General features: G+C 36.3%; 1 protein-coding gene and 1 long non-coding RNA gene across 3 annotated transcripts in view; one reads left to right on the top strand and one right to left on the bottom strand.

Annotated features, from left to right (window-relative positions):
* Positions 1-22,968, top strand: part of LOC106873056 (HEAT repeat-containing protein 4) — a 401,083-nt gene that overhangs the window by 229,535 nt on the left and 148,580 nt on the right. The gene's annotated exons all lie outside the window — the stretch shown is intronic.
* LOC149131423 (uncharacterized) lies at positions 365-5,301 on the bottom strand. Its single transcript, XR_016238020.1, has 2 exons — positions 3,945-5,301; positions 365-747 (listed from the first exon to the last, which is right to left on the bottom strand). It is a non-coding gene; the product is annotated as an uncharacterized LOC149131423 (long non-coding RNA).

Genomic DNA, 22,968 nt, shown 5'->3' with positions numbered 1-22,968 from the left:
TATTTCTCCTATGTGTATGTGTGCATATATAAATAAGTTAGTGGTTCAGCAAACGAGACCGATAGAATGAGTTCTAGGCTTACAAAGAATAAGTCCTGGGGTCAATTTCTTTGACTAAAACCCTTTAAGGCAGTGCTCCAGCATGGCTGCAGTCAAATGACTGAAACAAGTAAAAGTATATATATGTGTGTGTGTGTGTGTGTGTGTGTGTGTGTGTGTGTGTGTGTGTGTGTGTGTGTGTGTGCTTGTGTATATATGTGTGTGTGTGTGTGTGTATATATATATATATATATATATATATTGTAAAATAAGAAATTGAAAGTTCTTGGTGCCGTAATGTATATTTGAAAAAAATGAATAGAAATGGCTTTTCTGATAAATTTATTCTGACTTTAATAATTAGATGGTCATAAGTTATTAGTTGTTTACAAAAGGTCAGTCTGGACCTTGCGGCAAACATTTGTTTTTGTGAACCAAATGGATGGCTTCAGAAGCTATTCTTTCGAACAAAACTCTTCATGATAGACATAGCTTTGCTGGAGATACTCGTGTTGGGTTGGAATTGTTTCAACACTTTGTAGATGTAGATGGAATAACTTTCCTTCCTCTTCTTCTTGTACTTCTTGTCTCCTGCAGGACATGAAGCTTTAGACCTGGAGCTCTTCTCGAGTCCTTTCGATGTGGTAGAGGGTGCTGGTGGCATAATGTCAGTTGTGGATTCGGCAGTGAGGTGCCCGGGTGGCCCTACTAGATATAAAGTGAGTAGAAGTAGGGTAGGTGGTTTTCAAGATCGTATGGGGAGCGGGGAATGAGTGATGTCAGTTACAATACAAGGCAATAGCTGAAACCAAATGATTGCAAAAAAAAAAAAAAAAAAAGCTGGGAGTCAATTTGTTTGACTAAAACCCTTCAAGGTGGTGTTCCAGCATGGCCGCAGTCGAATGACTGAAACAAAAGAATGGAACACTGAAGGGTTTCAGTCAAATGCATTGAGGCCAGTATTTATTTTGTCGGTCTCTTTTGCTACTGAGTGTTCTTTTTGTTGCCTTTTGCTGAATAACTAAGGGAAAGGGGAAGTAAACACACCAACACAGGTTCTCAAGTGGTGGGTGAGGGACAAATGCAGGCACAAAGACACATACACAGAAGTATATATATATATCTTTTAATATATATGATGGGCTTCTTTCAATTTCCATCTACCAAATCCACTCACAAGGCTTTGGTTGGCCTGAGGCTATAGCAGAAGACACTTGCCCAATGTACCACATAGTGGGACTGAACCCAGAACCATGTGGTTGGGAACCAAAATTTTTACCACACAGTCATGCCTGCACCTATGTATATATTTGAAAATACAAATACACATTTGTGTATATATATATATATATATATATATATATACATACATATATAATATATCTATCTATATATGTATGTATCTCTCTGATATATATATATATATATATATATATCTCCAAAAAGACAATAATCCTGTCAAAGTGAAAATCTTTGAAGACTTGTTGCAATATTCCGCTCTTTCAGACACCGTTTCCATCATTCAAAGAATTTATTTGGTGTCACTTTTGCTAAAGAAAGCAGAAACAAAAAAGAACACAAAGAAAGAAAATGAATGTCACCCAGTTACCATGGTGACGTTTTAGTTTTACGTCTTGTTGTCTTTAAGCAAATATTTCTCTTTTGAATGGATAATATTAGAAGAACAATACTGCAAGAGTAGATTATTAACGAGCTAATAAAAATTCCGAAAAAACACACATATATATATATATATATATATATATATATATATATATATATATTACTGTGTCTGTGTGTTTGTGTGTGTATTTATATATTTGGTTTATTTGGCTGTATCTTAGAAACGGAAAGAGATGTGTGCACGAATGTGAATTATACACACGTGTATATATATATATATATATATATATATAAGACATTGTAAAGAAGAATGGAGAATTATAGATCCTCCAAAACCTGTTTATTACAGTATTATATACAATAAATTGACGTTAAATCTCAGTCCAACATATGTTTCTGTTGCACAGATGTCCTAAGATGTAACACCCAGAGTATACACATCAATGCAGCTATATTCAAGTTACCACCCTTATAGGTTGTTTTGGAGATAACTGTATATATGTATATATTAAAGGTTTGTAGGTAGGTGGCACTTCGTTATGCAAACACAATATTCTATGAAGCATAGTAAATGTTTTGGTGAATGTTTGACTTCGGTAAATTCACAAGGTCCGAGCTTTTCCCTCGTAACTTTTAAGAAAATGAATTTTATTTTACAATGAAATTTTATAGAAATACCTTTCAAATGGTATACATTACGATTATAATGAAAGTTGTGGAGAAAACCTTTTCCAAGAGGGTAGGGAGAGGTCTTCAAAAAATTCACAACATCCGACCTTTTGCCCCCATAACTTTCAGGAAAATGGGGTTTCTTTCAACAAAATTTTATAGAAATATATTTCAAACGGCACACATTATGATTATAAAGCAATTTGTGTGGAAATTCTTTTCCAAGGGGCTGGGGAGAGGAATTCAGAAAATTCGCAACATCCGAGCATTTCTCCTCATAAACTTTAGGAAAATGGGGTTTTTTTTCAATGAAATTTTATAGAAATACCTTTTAAACGGCATACATTACGATTATAAAGAAACTTGTGCGGAAATTCTTTTCTAAAGGGGTGGGGAGAGGAATTCAGAAAATTCGCAACATCCGAACTTTTCTCCTCATAAATTTTAGGAAAATGGGTTTTTTTTTTTCAATGAAATTTTATAGAAATACATTTCAAACGCCAAACATCACGGTTATAAAGAAATTTGTGCGGAAATTCTTTTCTAAGGGGCTGGGGAGAGGTCTTCAAAAAATTCACAACATCCGCGCTTTTGACCTCATAAATTTTAGGAAAACATCACGATTATAAAGCAACTTGTGCGGAAATTCTTTTCCAAGCGGGTGGGGAGGGGACTTCAGAAAATTCACAACATCCGAGCATTTCTCCTCATAAATTTTAGGAAAATGCGGTTATTTTCAACGAAATTTTATAGAAATACAATTCAAACGGCATACATTACGATCATAAAGAAATTTGTGCGGAAAACCTTTTCCAAGAGGGTAGGGAGAAGGCTTTGGAAAATTCACAAGATCCAAGCTTTTCCTTTGTAACTTTTAGGAAAATGGATTCTTTTTTTTTTCAATGAAATTTTATAGAGATACCGTTCAAACGGCATACATTACAATTATAAAGAAATGTGTGGGGAAAACCTTTTCCAAGGAACTGGGGAGTACCCACTTCAAAAAATTCACAACATCCGAGCTTTTCCTTCTAAAATTTCGAAATCACATTCAACTTTCTACAGATACCCAAGCATAGTACTACTACTATTGCACTACGTAGTGTTTTTTCTATTCATTTTCAATAATTCTTAACGTTTTGGATTCATTTTATCTTGAATGATTTTTACGCTTTATTTTAACCCTTCCGTCGTTATTCTCATTCACTTTCTTTCTCTCTCTCTACACACACACACATTATATACAGACACATTTCCGAAGACATTTAAAAAAAATACACTTTTGAAAGTAAGGTGCAAAACTGCATCAGCCCCCTTCTTTTACAAATATTTTTAAGATGACATTTTGCAGAAATACGTTATCTAAAGTGTGGATTACATTACATTGAAAAATCAAAGAAGTGTGAAAAGAATAATAAACGAATGCTGAAATTATAAAAATTAGTGGTAACGATGTCTGGATAAAAAAGACAATGTTAGTATGAAACAAGTCAAACTGTATTAAAACAATATCTTGTACATACCTGCTAAATTTACTGGATATATATATCCCAGGATATATAAAACCTAAGCTGCAGAACAGTTTTGAAATTGCATCAAATGTTTCCACTTACCTTTAGCAATATTTGGCGCTGAAACTTTAAGCAGGGAACAAGTACTCGTGTGGAGAGAGAGTGGGGGGAAGAGTGAGTGAGCAAAGGTGTGTTTTGTCATTTATGTTTTTTTTGTTTTTTTTTTTGGCCTGCACAATATATATCCTATTGGCGATCTTACTGTACGAGTCCTAAATATCGGCCTTTTCCGTAAAAAGTGTCTTCGGCGATCTTTACCTGACACTACAACCCTAACTCTCACACCGTAATGAAGATCGTGTGAGTGTTACGGAAAAGGCCGATCTTCGGTAAATATCGTCGAATACACTTTTTACGGAAAAGGCCGATCTTTGGTAAAGATCGTCGAAGACACTTTTTACGGAAAAGGCCGATCCTTGATAAAGATCGCCGAAGACACTTTTTACGGAAAAGGCCGATATTTAGGATTCGTATCCAAAGATCGCCCAAATAATTTCAGGGAGTTCGGGTTCCAGTTTCCTATCCCACCCTTCTTTTTTTTTTCGGAAAAAAATTAGGGGTTTGCGGTACATTAGGGGGTCAGGGTAGTTGATTACAAGCGAGAAATCCTAGTTTTTTTTTTATCTTTATGAACTGCGTGGAGGTGCACTTGTAAAAGTTTATCCGAATAGTTTTATAAATATGGTGTTGAATATCGTTTCATGATAGAAAAAAGCTAAGCATGATTGAACATCAGGAACCAATTCTTCCGTGTCTTCAGGAACATGGCTACAGTCTTCCAGCTTCCAGGAGAAACTTATGAAGTTGCTGAGTTGGCGGTGATATGGCCCGTATAAAAATTAACCTAGCGATACTTCGGTCTCATTCCGGGACGAACAATGCACTTTTTCAGGCTTCCCCATAAACGCTCAATATTCTGAGTGTGAATAGCTGGGTTTTGGGGGTCTGTTTTTTTTTTATTACTCATGCGGGCTAACATGGAGGGGACAATACAATGTGATTGGGGTTACATACAAACGAATGATATAATAACATTTTCCATGTACAATGAAATCGAATGAACTACAACACAATAAATTACAAACAATAAATTCCAAACCACAAACAAGAAATCACACGATGAGGTGTTCAAAGCAGGTATGCTCCGACCTCACGAGCCCTGTCTTTGGCACCGACTTACTGGTAAGTCACTCAATCGTGCTCACGCAGGGTCTTTCACTCCCAACATGCGTGCTACACGCGTTCATCGTTTTTTTTTTTATAATTCACTCTCAGACAAACACCTCTTTTCCAACTCCACCTTCCTTTTCAAGTGAAAAGCGAACATTTTCACGAGGGCGAGGCCGGAGACGCCGATGTTTGTCACGATACCTTTCATTCCCGACTTCCATATCACCTCTCTCGCAATTGCTACTACTACGAGAAAACAATTCTTACCTACTTTCGTCAGGTAATCCGGTGGGTTAATTTTTACAATTGACTCAGACGATAGCTGTACTCCTCTTCCGTCAGACAACAGTTGTTCCGCATAAACCCACACTTCTGAAATACCCGGACATAGCTGGGTTATAGGGGGTCCACAAAGTGTTCAACGTAATTAACCTGATAGTGTGTATAGTCCATGCTGCTCAAGTTACTAATAAGTACGCCAACACACTATAGATTATTGAGCCCGTCCGGGCGTAGCGTCTAATGATAGGAATGGGGGTGTCAGCATTCCTTCTGTTAACCTCGCCACATTCGGTCAAAAGTGGGACCATAAACGCTCTCTTCGTCAAGCGTACCAAAAAGCCAAACCATTTTGATTATCCTCTCACGTTATTTTCGATGTACCAGAACCGTTTCATCGGTCACAATTTCAACCCCGTCTCATCCGATCATATTTTGGTGGTTTTCTGATATTGCAATAGTTGCATAGAGCCATGATGTTAGACGGAGAGAAAAAATTCGAAAATTTAAGCATATTATAAGAGTAAAGTTACCCACAAATGTGTACTCTGCAAATGTGAAGGCCATTGTGGTCGATAAGGACACATACAGGAAACTAAAAGACATGTGCAGAGACACAATTGACACGCCCGGAGTGGCGGTGGAGTTCGACGAGCTGACACCAGTAAACGAACTCAAGGACTTGGAACCGTTTATGAGATATTAAAAAAAAAAAGAGGGAAGAGTAAAATTGTTTGGAAAAAAAAGTGTTTTGTGTTATTATAAAAAAAAGGAGAGAAAAAACAGATAATTAAGAAAAAATAGAAAAAGTGAAAGATGGTAAATAGAAATAGTTTATAGAAACGTTCAAATGGTACTACATGCAGCCATTTCATTTCTTCATTATATAACATCTCATTGTCATTCGTTTTATGTTTTATATCCCCATTGTAATGTTGTGTTTGTTCTTGTAGTGTCCCCCTCTGTGTTGTGGCCGGAAGTGCCAAATAAAGAAATCAGTCTTGAGCTGTGTGTTGAGTTGAAAATTAGGATTTTCTGTCTGTGCGTGCACGTGTGGGAGAGAGATAGAGTGAGTTGAAGGTGATGATGGTTGTCTTTGAGGTACACACTCATATAGAAAAAAAGAAAGCGATATTGGTAGAAGAGTATGTGATGCAGAGACTGCAACAGATTCACCCGGACAAGTTTCAAATAAATGGATTATACGTGGGCTACAACGCTCTGCCAAGTGTAGAGGAGCTGTGGCCACTTACAATTGCTAAAGAAAAAACATGATTATTAACTGTATGAGAGAACTGTTAAATGAAACTGCGAGTTTTGGGGGACTCGTAAGCCATTTCATCACCTCATTGTAAGCAATTCATTTCATTCATCATTCATTCTTTGTAGCCCACGTACTGTATTACTTTGTCTGTCCTTGTAGTGTCTCCCTCTGTGTTAAGGCCTTCAGTGCCGAATAAAGAAATTAGCAACAATCACCATCATCATCTTCGCAATATTTGTGTCCTTTAAAAAATAAAAAGCAGCTGTTGCTATTTTTCCGAATTTATTTTACATTGTGTACACCCAGATTGGAACTTTTACTGTACCTTGCACCAGAGAGCATTACAGATTATCTGAAGTCAAACATATTGCCAATGAAAAAACGTGTGCTTGCACACATTCAATGAATTTTCAAAATTCAGGTTTGTCAATAGAATGTGCGCTAAATGTTAAAAAAAAAAAAATTTCTTTCCACCAGGAAAGGTACATTTACAGAAAACTCTAAGCTGCCATTATATGTAATTTTTCTTTTAGTGTTTGGTTTGATTTTCGAATTGCCTGTAACGATATCTGCAAGTATGAATTGCATTGATATAAAAAGTGCCGTTCGCTAGTACCAGTTCAGTAAAGATTTTTGTTCAGCAAAACTGCTGTCAGACAAAACTACCATTGGTGGTCCGGAGCATGTAGTGGAAATCGATGAAAGCTTGTTTTTCAATAGCAAGAACAATGTAGGAAGAATGTGTCGCAAAACTTGGGTTCTCGGGTGTTATGACACCACAACCAGAAAAAGGATTTCTTCAACGTGTACCCTATAGGAGTACAGAGACGCTGGAGAATGTTATCAGACAAAACGTCCTTCCAGGAACTGACTGACAATTTGGCAAGCTATTGTAATCTCCACAAACTCGGTTACATTCACCATACGGTGAATAATTCCGAAAATTTCATAGATCGGTCACCAGAGCATGTACAAATCGACGGAGGTAAAGATCATGGACCCCTCCCACTCTGGGATATTTCCTTGTTTTTATTTTTACATGAACACACTATATCGAGGGCGGAGATTCCGAATCTGCAAAACAAGTCTGCATTTCAAAACACATCTTTACTGACTCACTCCCCCACTCTTTCTCGCCACACGAAATCGAAGAGTACTTGTTACCCGTTTAAAATTTCGGCGCCAAAAATTGCTAAAAGAAAGTGGAAACACTTGATGCCATTTCAAAGCTGTTTTGCAGCTTAGGTCTTATACATCCTGGGATCTATATATCCAGTAATTTTAGCAGGTACGTACAATATATTGTTTTAATACAGTTTGACTTGTTTCACACTAACATCGTTTTTTTTTGTCCAAACATCGTTACCACTAATTTTTATAATTTCAACATTCGTTTATTATTCTTTTGAAACGTCTTTGATTTTTCAATGTAATGTAATCCACTCTCTAGATAACGTATTTCTGCAAAATGTCATCTTAAAAATATGAGTAAAGAAACGGGGCTGATGCAGTTTCTCATCTCACCTTCAGAAGTGCATTTTTTTATTTTTAAAGATTTCTTCAGAAACGTGTCTACACGGAGATAGAGAGATACATATATACATACATCCATATATACACACACACGTATATACTCACGCACACACATATTTATATATATATATATATATATATATATATATAAATTAATTAAGGTACTCAGAAATCTGGATGCTTGTACATTTACAGATTTTTATTAATGTCACATGTTTTATAAATTAAATAAAGCGCTTTTCACCTAATCGTGTAGGATTTTCAAATTGTTTTCAAACAATTTGAAAATCCTACACGATTAGGCGAAAAGCGCTTTATTTAATTTATAAAACATGTGACATTAATAAAAATCTGTAAATGTACAAGCATCCAGATTTCTGAGTACCTTAATTAATTTTTTTCTATATAATTTCTGTACACCACCTCCAAACCTTCCAATATATATATATATATATATATATATATATATATATATATATATATATATATATGTGTATATATATATATACAGGGGGAGAGAGAAGGTAACAACAAATGAATGAAAATAACGACTTAAGAGTTTTAAAAAAGCATAAGAAATAATTCAAGATAAAGTGAAACAAATATGGAGCCAAAACATTAAGAATTATTGAAAGTGGGCAGGAAAAAAAAAGACACTAGGTAGAAAGTTGGGCGCTTCTTTAGAAGCGCACCTCTCCAAGAAAATGACGCCTAATTTCTAAGAAAAAGAAATTATGAAAAATGGGAAATATATCCAAAATAAATGAAATGTGTAAAGAATTAGGAAAATTCATCTATTTTAAAATATTTTATACTAAAAACTAAAACACGGCAAACGGGCACATGGTTCTGGGTTCAGTCCCACTGCGTGGCACCTTGGGCAAGTGTCTTCTACTATAGCTTCGGGCCGACCAAAGCCTTGTGAGTGGGTTTGGTAGACGGAAACTGAAAGAAGCCCATCATATATATGTGTATATGCATGTTTCTGTATATGTTTGTGTGTCTGTGTTTGTCCCCCCAACATCGCTTGACAACCGATGCTGGTGTGTTTACGTCCCCGCAACTTAGCCGTTCGGCAAAAAGAGACCGATAGAATAAGTACTAGGTTTCCAAAAAATAAGTCCTGGGGTCGATTAGCTCGACTAAAAGGCGGTGCTCCAGCATGGCCACAGCCAAATGGCTGAAACAAGTAAAAGAGGTTTTAATCAGATTTTTTACTGTGCACACTAGTTAGGGTTAGGTGGTGTGCGCTCTCTTTATCTTCGCCCGTTGCATGATGTGATATTTCCCGTTTAGGCACAACATTTGACATAATAGTAATATTAGTTATAAACTGACTTTTAACAAAAAGATTGTGAAACGGTCTTCTTGCAATTCGCAGACAATACTGTCGGGCCCCTTTTATCATTAATATGTGACTGGTAAAAGTAAGTTATTGTCCGACATGTTTGTTCATTGGTGAGTGCCAGTTTTCCTTATTTAATTTTTTTAGTATGAAATATTTAAAAATAGATGAATCTTCCTAATTTTTTTGCATACTTCATTTATTTTCGCAACTTTTTCCCCCACAAGTTTCTTTATAATCGTAATGTATGCCTTTTGAAAGGTATTTCTATAAAATTTCATTGAAAGAAACCCCATATGGTCAAACTAAAGGGTTTGACCCGGTGGGAAATTAAAAAAATAAAATATTCTAATAGGTGTAAAACAACTTGCTGCGAACGAATATGAACAAAACAACGCGCGCTCGCGAACGGGGTGGGGGTGGGGGTAGGCCGCGGAGCATTCACATCCTGAATGTTCCGAGACGCCTCACCGGAGCCAAGAAACAAAAGAAAAATAGTGTAATAGATGTAAAACGACTTGCTCTGAACGAATATGAAAAAAAAAAAAAATGTGCACCCGCATGCTGGCATGGGTTGGACAGTTTGACCAGGCTGGCAATGCTAGAAGGCTGCACCAGGCTCCAGTTTGATTTGACATGATTTTCTATGGCTGGATGCCCTTCTTAATGCCAACCACTCCGAGAGTGTATTGGGTGCTTTTATGTGATTACAATGACAAGGGCTCCAGTTGAACCACTCAACGGAACAGCAAGTAGCTGAGAACTCCACAGACAGAGAGGCATGCCTTTAAAGTAGTTCTCGGGAAGATTCAGCATGACACAGAATGTGATGAGGCTGGATCTTTTGAATTACAGGTACAACTCATTTTTGCCAGCTGAGTGGACTGGAGCAATGTGAAATAAACTTGCTCAAGGACACAATGTGCTCCTGGGAACTGAACTCCTGACATTACAATTGTAAGCCAAATGCCTTAACCATTAAGCCATGTACCTTCACACACGCGCGCGCGCGCGCGCACACACACACACACACACACACACACACACACACACACACATAGATGCAACTATTTCTAATTATGATTGTTACAACCTTCTGACCTCTCTTTGTCAAAGTTCAAAGTTTACATTTAAAATACCCCCCCCCCAAAAAAAATGGCAAATTCTTTATTCTTTAACTGTTTCATCGGATTCTTTCAATGCGACCTTTCACACTAATTTCTTTATTCTATTCTCACATTTCTGGGAAATTTCTTCAACATCTCTCCCCTCCCTAAGCAACCTACCCCCAACTCCCTCATAAAAAATAAACTGTGCCAATAGTCACATTAAGGAATTTTCCTTTTCTCTTTTTTTGTTTGGTAAGATTGGAATGAAATTCAGGTTTATATGTGCACTTTATGCAGTCCCCCATCATTATCTCTAATTATCCTCTTCTGCCTCTGCTCCCCCCCTCCACTGCCTCATTGCTGTTTTCATCATCTTCATCATTTGTTTCATCATCTCTCTCACATGTTTCATTTGCATGCAATGTCTGTTTTATTGGTTTCGTTATTCAACTCTCTCCCACCAAAAATAACACATAGTATTGTTGACCTGAATGGAAACAGAAAGAAGAGGAAGATGGGGGGAAGAAGATGAGAAGGAGGTGGAGGGAGAGTGGAAGAAGGGTACATCAGTTGTGAAGATTTTTTTGCTCTTTCTTCAAGCTTAAAAAATGGCTCCTGTTAAAAGGGCCATGCCCAGGTATTTCTAAATCTGGTTGTGGTGGTGGTATGTGCCCAGTCAATTTAGCATTAGCATCATCATCATCATCATCGTTTAACGTCCGCTTTCCATGCTAGCATGGGTTGGACGATTTGACTGAGGATTGGTGAAACCGGATGGCAACATCAGGCTCCAATCTAAATTTGGCAGAGTTTCTACAGCTGGATGCCCTTCCTAACACCAACCACTCAGAGAGTGTAGTAGGTGCTTTTACGTGGGACGATGACTGATATTCTTTTAAAGGCGGTGCTCCAGCATGGCCACAGTCAAATGACTGAAACAAGTAAAAGAGTATATATATATATAAATTGATTGATTGAATGAATGTGGTTATTAAGCTTTCACTTTTATATTATACTATGGAAGATGGTAGGGATTATAATTTTTGTATGACTTAATGGATTGGTCACTGTTTAGTTATGTATATAGGAGTTGGTTGTAATTTACTTATTGACCCTTTCAGGGTCCATAAGTTAAGTTTATAAATTAGGCTTGACGATTGATGCTGATATGTTTACGTCCCTGTAATTTAGTGATTCAGCAAAAGGGACCAATAGAATTAGTACCAGGCTTACAAAGAATAAGTCCTGGGGTCAATTTCTTTGACTAAAATCCCTTTAAGGTGGTGCTTAAGGATGTTCATTACCACATACCCCACACCTACCCCTATATCATATCACGGGAACACATGACCAACCAGACTATAAGATGTCACACATCGCTGGTCACAATGCACTTTGCATCATTTTAGCTTTCAAATAACACCATCCCACTGGCTAGGTGAGCAGGTCAACATTCCACCCCCTTGATCAAAATTGGGGACTGGAGCAATGGGAAATGCTTTGCTCAAGAACACAATGTGCCGCCCGGTCTGGGAATTGAACCCATCACCTAGTAATCATCATTGCAACAATCTAACCACTGGGCCACACACCTTCACCTACCCCTATATGTATACTTACAACAGTAAATGATTTAATGAGGCAAATTTTGTTGGTGTATTGAAGCTCCATGTTTAGTTAATAAACACTGGCATTACATTGGGGTGGATGGGAGTTAAATATGCTGCATCACTGTCAGAGGAGATGACATCAGCTCAGAGTTTTATATAAAACAAACCTAATCCATTGATGTATCTTATATAACAATAAAGTTTATCATTAAATGAAGTTTAATTTTGATGTGGCTCTGAAGTATTTTTTGTATTTCAACTTTCATTCTTTCCATCACCAAATGCTCACTCACTTTTATCACATAAAACTATGAAAATGTGTTTACATTTATATATGATATTATAAATATTGTAAATAAAATATATGTAATATCAGTTTATATAAATATATATATATATATATATATGTATATATATATACATAAGGACAAAACATTCAAACACTAAGGTTTGAAATATATATATATATATATATGCATACACACACACACACACACATATATATATATATATATATATATATATATACACGCACACACATAATTGAAAATTAGCACAAAGCATAAGGCTGCACAAGGTGTCACCCTGTTTAGAAATATTTAAACCTGGTACCACCTATGTTGCTGTTGTTGTTATTATCTATTACTTATATTCACCACAGATAATATTAACAAGAGTAATATCTTATTTTGAATGTAAGCATTCAAATATTTGCTTACACATATATATAACTCCAAAGTTTCTCACCAAAAATACCATGGTATCACTTCCACACCTGCCCTATTCACCAGCTTTAGCACCTGTGGACTTCCATCTCTTCTCCCAAGATGAAAATGCAGCTGAAAGATCGTCATTTTAACACTGTTGTTGAGACCCAGAGTGAATTGCAGAAGGTCCTTGACTCACTTATGGAAAACGACTTCCAGACCAGATTCCAAAAGTGGCAGGAAAGCTGGGACTGGTGTATTACTGTGCAAGGAGATAATCTTAAAACTTAGGTAAATAAGTTATTTTTTATTAAACGTAACTAGAAACCTTTTGATACCACCTCATACAGAGATATATGTGATGCACTTTCTGAATTTTTCCCAATCACCAACTTGGGACTTGAAAGGGTTAAACAGAGATATTGTTCAGGGAGGTTTTGCTGTTGCATTGAACAAGTTATGTGACCACATAAAAGTTACTCCATATTTTTGTTTTTATTTGGTTCATTTTATATTTTAAAGCAATTGCATTGTACAAGACACAGTTCTGTTGTTTAATAATGCACAAAGCTTTTAAATTCATTTAAAATTTAAATTTATTTTATGAAGTGTCAAATTTTTTTCCTTTCACAATTGTGTCAGTGATGAGGCTACAGTTATGTTTTATCTTTCATCTTTTATCTTTCACTTGGACTGTGGCCATGCTGGGGCATTGCATCAAATTGACTGCAGTACATATTTCTAAGTTTGGAACTTATTCTATCAGTTCTTTTACTGAACTGCTAAGTGACAGGGATGCAAACAAAACATCACCAGATGTCAAGTGGTGATTGGTGGACAAACACCACAAACACATAAGACAAACATAACATAAAGATACATTTCAGTTTCCTTCTACCAAATCCACTCACAAGGTTTTGGTTGGCCTGAGGCTATAGTAGAAGACACTTGTGCAAGGTGCCATGCAGTGGGATGGGACTGAACGCAGAATCATGTGGTTTTGGAAGCAAGCTTTTGTCTGTGTATATATATATATATATATATATATATATATATATATATATATATATATATATATATATTGTTGTTTCTGATGAGAGAGATTCTCTTATAGTGCCTTGTTATTTAACAGAGTCACCAGTAAAGTTTCCACTTATCTACTTATTTATTTTTCCTAAAATTCTCATTGCATCTTGCAACCTTTTCAATATACTTCAACACACGAACTCGCATAAAGAATCTGGCAAACCAAATCCATAAACAAAACATATATATATATACATACACATACACACACATATATGTTATTTGGTGTTAAAATTTTTGCTGCACCAACTGCAACCTGTTTAACAGATTTTGCAGGTTTTCAAACAGCTAACATGTATCTGCAGTGCTGCAATACTCTATATCTTGAACTTAGCGGTTAATTCATTGAGGGCGATTTGGCTGCTAGGTTGAGTAGAATTACAAAGGAATTCTCTCGTATAAAACATCAGTAGTTACTTTTGAAACTTAACACGTGGGCTGTGTTATGTGATTCGGCTGAATTGACGTGCATTAAGGCTGTAGGTATCCATGGCCATGTCAGACAGAAAAAACCTTAATAGGTTAAGAGCGAAGTGTAAGTGATATGTAGTGAAACACTCACTGAATTTCAATCAATAATTGTCATCAACAGAATACACACGGCGATCAATACAAACGCTTCCAAAAATGTGTACAGAGCTAAATATAGGCAGAAAGGGAGTAAAAGAGAAAAATAAAAGAAAGAAATAGAAAGAGAAAAATAAGATAACATTAAATATTAATTGAATATTGAATATCCATACACTTTCTGTAAAAATGGAAGTCCCTGTGGGCATTGTTAAAGGCAGTGTTTGTGTTAATGGCTTTTAAAGTATGTAACGCAAAATGCAATGGGTTCTCTAAAACCATTTTTAGATATTGGATAAAGCTTTAGGTTTTTCTTTAAATATGTTAATTTTTCACGCCTGTGTGAGTAACACTATTCAATGTCTGCTTAGTGATTCTCTTGTCGCTATATTAGCAAGTGCAATGTTATGGTGCCTATGTGTTGCTGAAGAAGTCATATCATACTGAAACTTGCCTGGAGTTATCTCCCATATTAGCTGAGATAATTAAAATACTATTGGTTATTCAGTGAACTAATGATGTATTCTGATTACTTGATAATTATTTCTAATTGGAACTTTTAATGATTTGAATAGAGCCTTCAGCTGACAAAAGCTTTGGATTTGATAGATCAAAGCTAAAAAATGCCTATTGACTATATATATATATTTATGTATACAAGTATATACATAAATACATACATGAATCTATCTATCTACATATATATATATATAGCTCAGTGGTTAGAGTGTTTGATTCCTGTTGTGTTCTTGAGCAAGACACTTTATTTCATATTGCTCCAGTTCATACAGCTATAGAAATGAGTTGGATATCACTAGTGCCAAGCTGTATTCACCTTTGGCTTCCTCTTGCATAATATCAGTTACACAGAGAGAGGAGTCTGCTATGCATGGGCGACTGCTGGTCTTCCATAAACAACCATTCCTGGACTTGAGCATCGGAGTGTAACTTTCTAGGTGTGTGTGTATGTGTGTATACATATATGGTAGATGGAAACTGAAAGAATCCCATCATATATATATATATATATATATATATATATATATATATATATGGGAGAATTTACGAAAAAAACAACAGACGAAGACAGGTGGTGTAAACAACAAATGGATGTATTAGTATAACGCTCAGGAATAGAGAAAGTCTTTGAGGTTTCGAGCCTACGCTCTTCAACAGAAAGGAACACAGAGAAACAAGGAGAAAAAAATATAAATGTAGTGGTCAGCGATCTAGCATGGCAAATGCCGGACATATGATGGGATTCTTTCAGTTTCCGTCTACCATATCCACTTAAAAGGGTTTGGGCAGCCTGATGCTGCAGTAGAAGACACTTGTCCAAGGTGCCACCCAGTGGAACTAAACCCAGAACTATGTGGTAGGAAAGTAAGCTTCTTACAGCACAGCCATGCCGGTTTGGTGTTTAACCTGTTTGTTATGTAGAACATGTATGTGTTGTTTTATTGCATTGGGTGGTGTTTGCTTCGTGGAAGTATTGGGTAGTTGGTATTATATATTAGTGTTTCTGTGTGCTTAGTGTTTGCGTTAAGTTTTTTATGCGTTTAGTGTTTGTGTTTAGGTCTATGTGTTTAGTGTCTATGCGTTAGTATTTCTGCGCAATGTGTTCTGGTCTTTGGTTCATCTAAACATGCAAGGATCAGGTTGATGAAGGATGATAAACAGCAGGAGAAGAAATTGGTGTAAGTCCCACATTAAGCACTTATTTGCTTCTTCCCACACCCCCGTCCCTCTCCAGATTCCTTCCTGTCTCCCACCCTACGCCTCTCTTGGAACTGTGACCTTCTGCAATTTCCTCCTGCCTGCCTCCTGCCTCCTCTTCCTCTTTATCCTTCCTCAGGTCTTCTTTATCCTGAAGACAATTCTCAACTCTTATTACAGAAGTTCAAACTCGACATCAGTCACCTCTGCGTCAGTCTCACTCCTCCAGCGAAGTAGAGGAAGACAGAGAGAACAAGAGAGAGAGAGTGGCGGGGGAGTTCCAACTATGAGTAGGTCACAAGCAATGCACCACCACCACCACCACCACTCTCTTCCTCTTCCCTCACCTCTCTCCCTCTCCTCTTCTTCTCTAACTAAATGGTAAAAATGAGAGAGAAAAGACGTACAGAAGAGAGAGGAAGATGTTGGGGTGAGGTTATCGGTGGTGGTGGTGCTGGGGTGGGGTGAGTGAACTAGTTGGAATTTGGCCAAGTCAACAGAGAGGTGGTGATGGTGGTTGTGGTGGTGGTGGCGGTGGCGTGGGAGGGCGTGGTTATATACCGATGGTGAGAAATTGTGATGGATTTATGTGGTTTTATGATGCGGAGAAGATAACATTTAAGACTATAATGTAATATAACACACAGCACCATCGCTACCACCACCACTGAGCGACTACCACTCACACTATCACCCACCACCACTACGCTTTGACATGTCCATATTAGTAGAGTCATCTTTCATAATTTGACTAAGATGTACTTGTGTTAACGAACATCCATATTCACACAAAGAAGTACACACACACACACCTACCCCTACACATACCCCCACACCGCGCACACACACACTACACACACACCACACACACACACACACACATACACATACACACACGTTCACAAATGCATACATACATATGCAGGCATTAATATAGGTATGCATATGTATGCATTAATATGTTTTTATATACTCGTATAAAAATATATTAACATGTATATAAAACAACACAAAAACACACACTTATATATGCTTGATTATACATACATATCTATCTGTCTGTCGGTCTATCATCTATCTGTCTGTCTGTTTCTCTGTCTGTCTGTCTGTTTCTCTGTCTGTCTGTCTGTTTCTCTGTCTGTCTATCTGTTTCTCTGTCTGTCTATCTGTTTCTCTGTCTGTCTGTCTGTTTCTCTGTCTGTCTATCTGTTTCTCTGTCTGTCTGTCTGTTTCTCTGTCTGTCTATCTGTTTCTCTGTCTGTCTGTCTGTTTCTCTGTCTGTCTATCTGTTTCTCTGTCTGTCTGTCTGTTTCTCTGTCTGTCTATCTGTTTCTCTGTCTGTCTATCTGTTTCTCTGTCTGTCTATCTGTTTCTCTGTCTGTCTATCTGTTTCTCTGTCTGTCTATCTGTCTACATACATACATACATACATACATTATTTCTATCCTACTCACAAGCAAAAATGCTACTCCATGATGGTCATAGTCATGATGAATAAGACAACAATGAAAATGTGTGTATGCATACGTACGCACACATATTATCATGCATACACACACATTGACATAACTCAGTTACATAAGACTATTCATATATACATATCCAAATATACTCATTCGCACTCCAATGCATGGAACACTAAAACATATAAACGCTAAAAGGAAAATGAAATAAATTGAGTACAGCAATGCCTCGGTAAACGAGTTAGCCCATTGCCTGCCATAAACCTCATTTGGGGATCTGCCTAAAACTGTCTCCCTGCCAGTTGATCGTTGTATTTAAAGTGAATTGCTTATGGACATTGCATTTGCAGAGGTGTGTTTAACAATATTTAGTAGTTGTCGTCATTAGCTCTCTTTACTTGTTTCAGTCATTTGACTGTGGCCATGCTGGAGCACCGCCTTTAGTCGAGAAATTCGACCCCAGGACTTATTCTTTGTAAGCCTAGTACTTATTCTATCGGTCTCTTTTGCCGAACCGCTAAGTTACAGGGACGTAAACACACCAGCATTGGTTGTCAAGCGATGTTGGGGGGACAAACACATACATACACATACATACATATATATATATATATATATATATGTATATATATATATATATATATATATGTATATATATATATACGACAGGCTTCTTTCAGTTTCCGTCTACCAAATCCACTCACAAGGCTTTGGTCGGCCCGAGGCTATAGTAGAAGACACTTGCCCAAGGTGCCACGCAGTGGGACTGAACCCGGAACCATGTGGTTGGTAAGCAAGCTACTTACCACACAGCCACTCCTGCGCCTATATTAAAAAGCTCTGCCCTGGGTTAATTCTAGAGGACATTTTATGTCATAAATTGCAATTTTTGGATTACAAACGTTTTTTCTTTTGCATTTCGCATCTATGTCATTCATTGATATTTCATACACATCCGCATTCGATACCATACTTTAAAAAACCTAAAATGTTTATTATTGCAATTGAATAGAAAAGGATAACTATGCTTTTTATCAGCAATCCCCATTTGGGACTTTTCAAAAGATTTATCATAATTTCCAAAATAATTCACATATGAAGAAAATTTAAATGCTATATATTAATTCCTAAGACACCTGGCAAAGCCAAAAAATAGGAGTAAAAAAATTTGGCAGTTAATGGGTTAATTTGTTCGTGGAGATCGCTCATGAAGTGAAAACTCATAAAGAGGAGCAATAATTTCCTACAGTAGCAATGTTATAAATCGTAATTCGTTCCGAGAAAAATATCTTACCTATGAAATTTATAATACTCATAAATAAATGGCAATAAAACAACAGTAGAATGGAAAGAATATTTTTTGGAAAGTAAAAAGAATGTCAAAATCATGAATAATATTATTATTATTATCGTTTTCTTTTATTAGCCACACAGGGCTTTACACAGAGGGGACAAATACAATGTAGAGCTTTTCTTTTGGAGAGGGAGAAGGAGAGAAAAAAAAGTGGGGGGTCGATCAAAAAGAATCGTAGGAAAGAAAAAAAGTGGGGTGGAGTTCGATCAAAAGGGATCGGAAAAAAATAAAAAATTGTTTTCTGAATCACTTCCACTCACACTAGACTCGCACACACCCTCACTTGTAGACACGATCACCGATTCACAAGCACTCATAGATGGATTTGTAGATTTTTTTTTAAAAAGACAAGTCTAAAGTTGTTTGCTTAGAAGAATTTTTTTTGCCTCTCTATAAATTTCTTGGTAGAAGCATTTGTTATAAGAGTAGGAACATTTGCTCTTCATTCAAAATTTGGCTCATTCTATTTATTTTAAAACAAAACTTGTAAACCCAGTGTTTTGTAAAGTGGGTCCTTGTAAAGTGAGGTGTTATTGTACATCCAAAATCTTTCCTATCTCACATCTCTCTCTCACTCTCTCTCTCTTTATTTGTACAATTCTGTCTCTTATTTCATGTTGCTCCAGTTTACTCGGCTGTTAAAATGAGTTGGGACATCACTGGTGCCAAGCTGTATCATCCTTTGCCTTTCCCTTGCATAACATCAGTGGCATGGAGAGGGGAGACTGGAATGCATGAGCGACTGCTGGTCTTCCATAAACAACTTGTGCCTCAGCGAGTAACTTTCTAGGTACCAAAGGGGAATTTTATCCTTTACCCTATGCACATATAATGATGTTGTAAGGGGAGGCTGGTATGTATGGGCAACTGCTGGTCTTCCATAAAGCAACCTTGCCTAGACTTGTGCCTCAGAGGGGAACTTCCTAGGTGCAATCCCATGGTCATTCATGACCGAGGGGGCTTAATACATAAATGCATATGTGTGCATGTGTGTGTGTGTGTACCACCAGTGGTAGTTCTTGTAAGTGCTTAGGCCTCACCAGTGATTTTTACATTAGGAAGAGCGTGAAACCATAGAAACCATGTCAAACGAGACAGGGAAACCACCTTGTTGAATCCTCTCTCTTCCCAGCTCCTGATGATGATGATGGTGGTGGTGAGGATGATGATGATGATGACAACAGCAACAATGATGACGACAGTGACGTTGATGTATTTTATACATACATATATATGTATATAATGGCAGATAAATGCGAATAGGCTTAAGGAGTTTTTATATGGAATGCAAATAAAACGAATGATGTAATAGTCTTATCATATCTCTAACACTACACACCCTCTCTCATTCTCTCTCTATATACATATACATACATATGCATGTGTTTGTGTGTATGTGGGTATATATTTATATATGTGGGTATGTATGTATATATATATATATATATATATATATATATATATATATATATATGCATGTACAAATATACAAACAGATATATGCATATGTACATATGTGTATGTGTATATATATATATATATATATATATATATATATATATATATATATACACCCATGCATGTGTGTAAGGGCAGGTGTGTAAGGCATACATACATATATGTAGGTGTCTAAGGTGTATATATGTGGATATTTATGTATGCATGCATATTTGTGTATATGCATGTGCATATATATCTTCAGATATAATGGAAAGTCTGAACTATATTCATATAATTATTTTCATTTCAGGAAGACAGTTTCTTGTTATATTCAAGTAATTGTTTTTCACTTGTAATTTTCAAGCAATTGTTTTCACTTTAAATCTAGGAAAAGAGAGAGAGAGAAAGAAAGAATAAGAAAGTGAAAGAGGAAAAACAGAGATAGTGACTTGTCTAGAAGCAGATATATATACACACACACACATATATATATCATATTCTCATATACATAATGATACACATACACACATATACGCATATATATATATATATATATATATACACACACATAAATACTTATATACATATAGTCATGTATAAATACATAAATACCTATATCTATTTTTGTATACATATACATACATATGTAGATATACATACATGCACACACTCACATATGCACTCATGCATACACACACACATGCATGTAAACACACACACATGCAAAAAGCAAAGAAAATTTTTTGAGGATTTTATCATGGATATTAGGAAGTATATACATTTTTATTAAAATATGTTACCGGTTTCAATCTCTTAAAAAGAGCTCTTAGTCATGCAGAATCAAAAGAAAATGCACTGAAATAAATTCTATTAAATTAAACTTTTATGCTATCAGTTCTAGAAATTTACGTCTTTTCTTATATTTAGAGAGAGAAAGAGAAAGGGGGAGAGAGAGTGGGAGAGAGAGGCAGTGAGGCACAGAGAAAGAGAGAGAGACACAGACGGAGACAGAGAGACACAACACCTAGTCTGGTCCAGGAATCGAACTCTCTACTTTATGATTGTGAGCCTGACGCTCTAGCTACAGAGCCCAAAATGTGACACTTACTTGTTTTGTCATAGTACCTCATTCAGAGACTTATAACCAGATGAGAGTGGCAGTGTCTAATTACTATTCAAATAGGCTGTTGTACAAAATGTGGTGGGCTTAATTAGAAGAGGATTCATTAAAAATAATTATGCAAGAAAAGCACTGGTACAGGTGCCACATAAGATGCACTGGTGCCATGTAAAAAGACACCCAGTACACTCTATAAAGTGGAAGGGCATCCAGATGTAAAAACCATGCCCAAATACAGAGCCTGGTCTTGTCAGCTCCAATCAAACCGTCCAACCCATGCCAGCATTGAAAACAGACGTTAATTGCTGCTGCTGCTGCTGCTGATGATGATGATGATGTAGATGCAGAATGTTGATAACGTAATTTGTATTTTGCTTAATCAACATATTTAGTTTAATTAAAATATTTGCTTATTTTTCAAAAAGTTAATGCAAATGAGAAAAAAAAAAGAAAAGAAAATCTTGAAACAGAATCAAAAGAGGAAAACAGAAATAAATATCCAAAAAGGATCGTGAAAGAGTTTGTAAATTTTTACTTTGGGAATTAAGAAGAGGATTAAAAGAATCTAAAGATATGTAAAATCCCTCCATCTGAGATTGACAGAGGAAATGCTTGGTTTAAACTGTTGGGAATTCTATAGAATATTATTCAAAGGAAGATTCTGTATGATACTCTATATATAATAGAAAGAATTAGAGATGCGTGGGCAGGTTTAACTAATTACATAATGGAGTTTAATGTAATTATAATTAGTTGATTGTAAATTATTAGCAGAGGTGGTTGATGGGGCTGTAAGTTCTAATTATGAATTATTTTGAAAGATTAAGATGGTGCAGGTGGCTCTTGATTAAAATGTTCTGGCTATTGATTCCAATGAGCAATGTTTTGGATTAATGAAAGCACAATACTGTGATAAATACTTTTGGTTTGTGATTTAAAGGAAAGGAGACGAGAGATAACGAAGAAATAGTATGATGTAGTAGAGTATTAATCCCAAAGGGGCTAATTGTATCTACAGATTGCCCTAGTCTACAGATTAATCTTCGAGATATAAAGATTATACTGTAGTTATATATGGATGCTTGTAAAGAATAGTACTTCTCCTCTTGAATACTTTCCGTCATTTAATAGCACTTTTCTTTTTCCCTGTTCTCGTTTTTATTTTTTTTTTGTCTTGCATATTACTCAGCCACCTCACTAGTGCTGGTGGTATGGGAAAAGCACCCAGAACTCACTGTGAAGTGATAGGCATTATTAAGGACATCCAACTGTAGAAAACACACCATAGCTGATGAACAAACTC

The sequence above is a fragment of the Octopus bimaculoides genome, chromosome 22 (assembly GCF_046866305.1).
Source record: "Octopus bimaculoides isolate indiv1 chromosome 22, ASM4686630v1, whole genome shotgun sequence".
NCBI lineage: Eukaryota > Metazoa > Mollusca > Cephalopoda > Octopoda > Octopodidae > Octopus > Octopus bimaculoides.
Note: the sequence above shows the minus strand (reverse complement) of the source record. Positions and strands in the feature narration are given on the sequence as shown.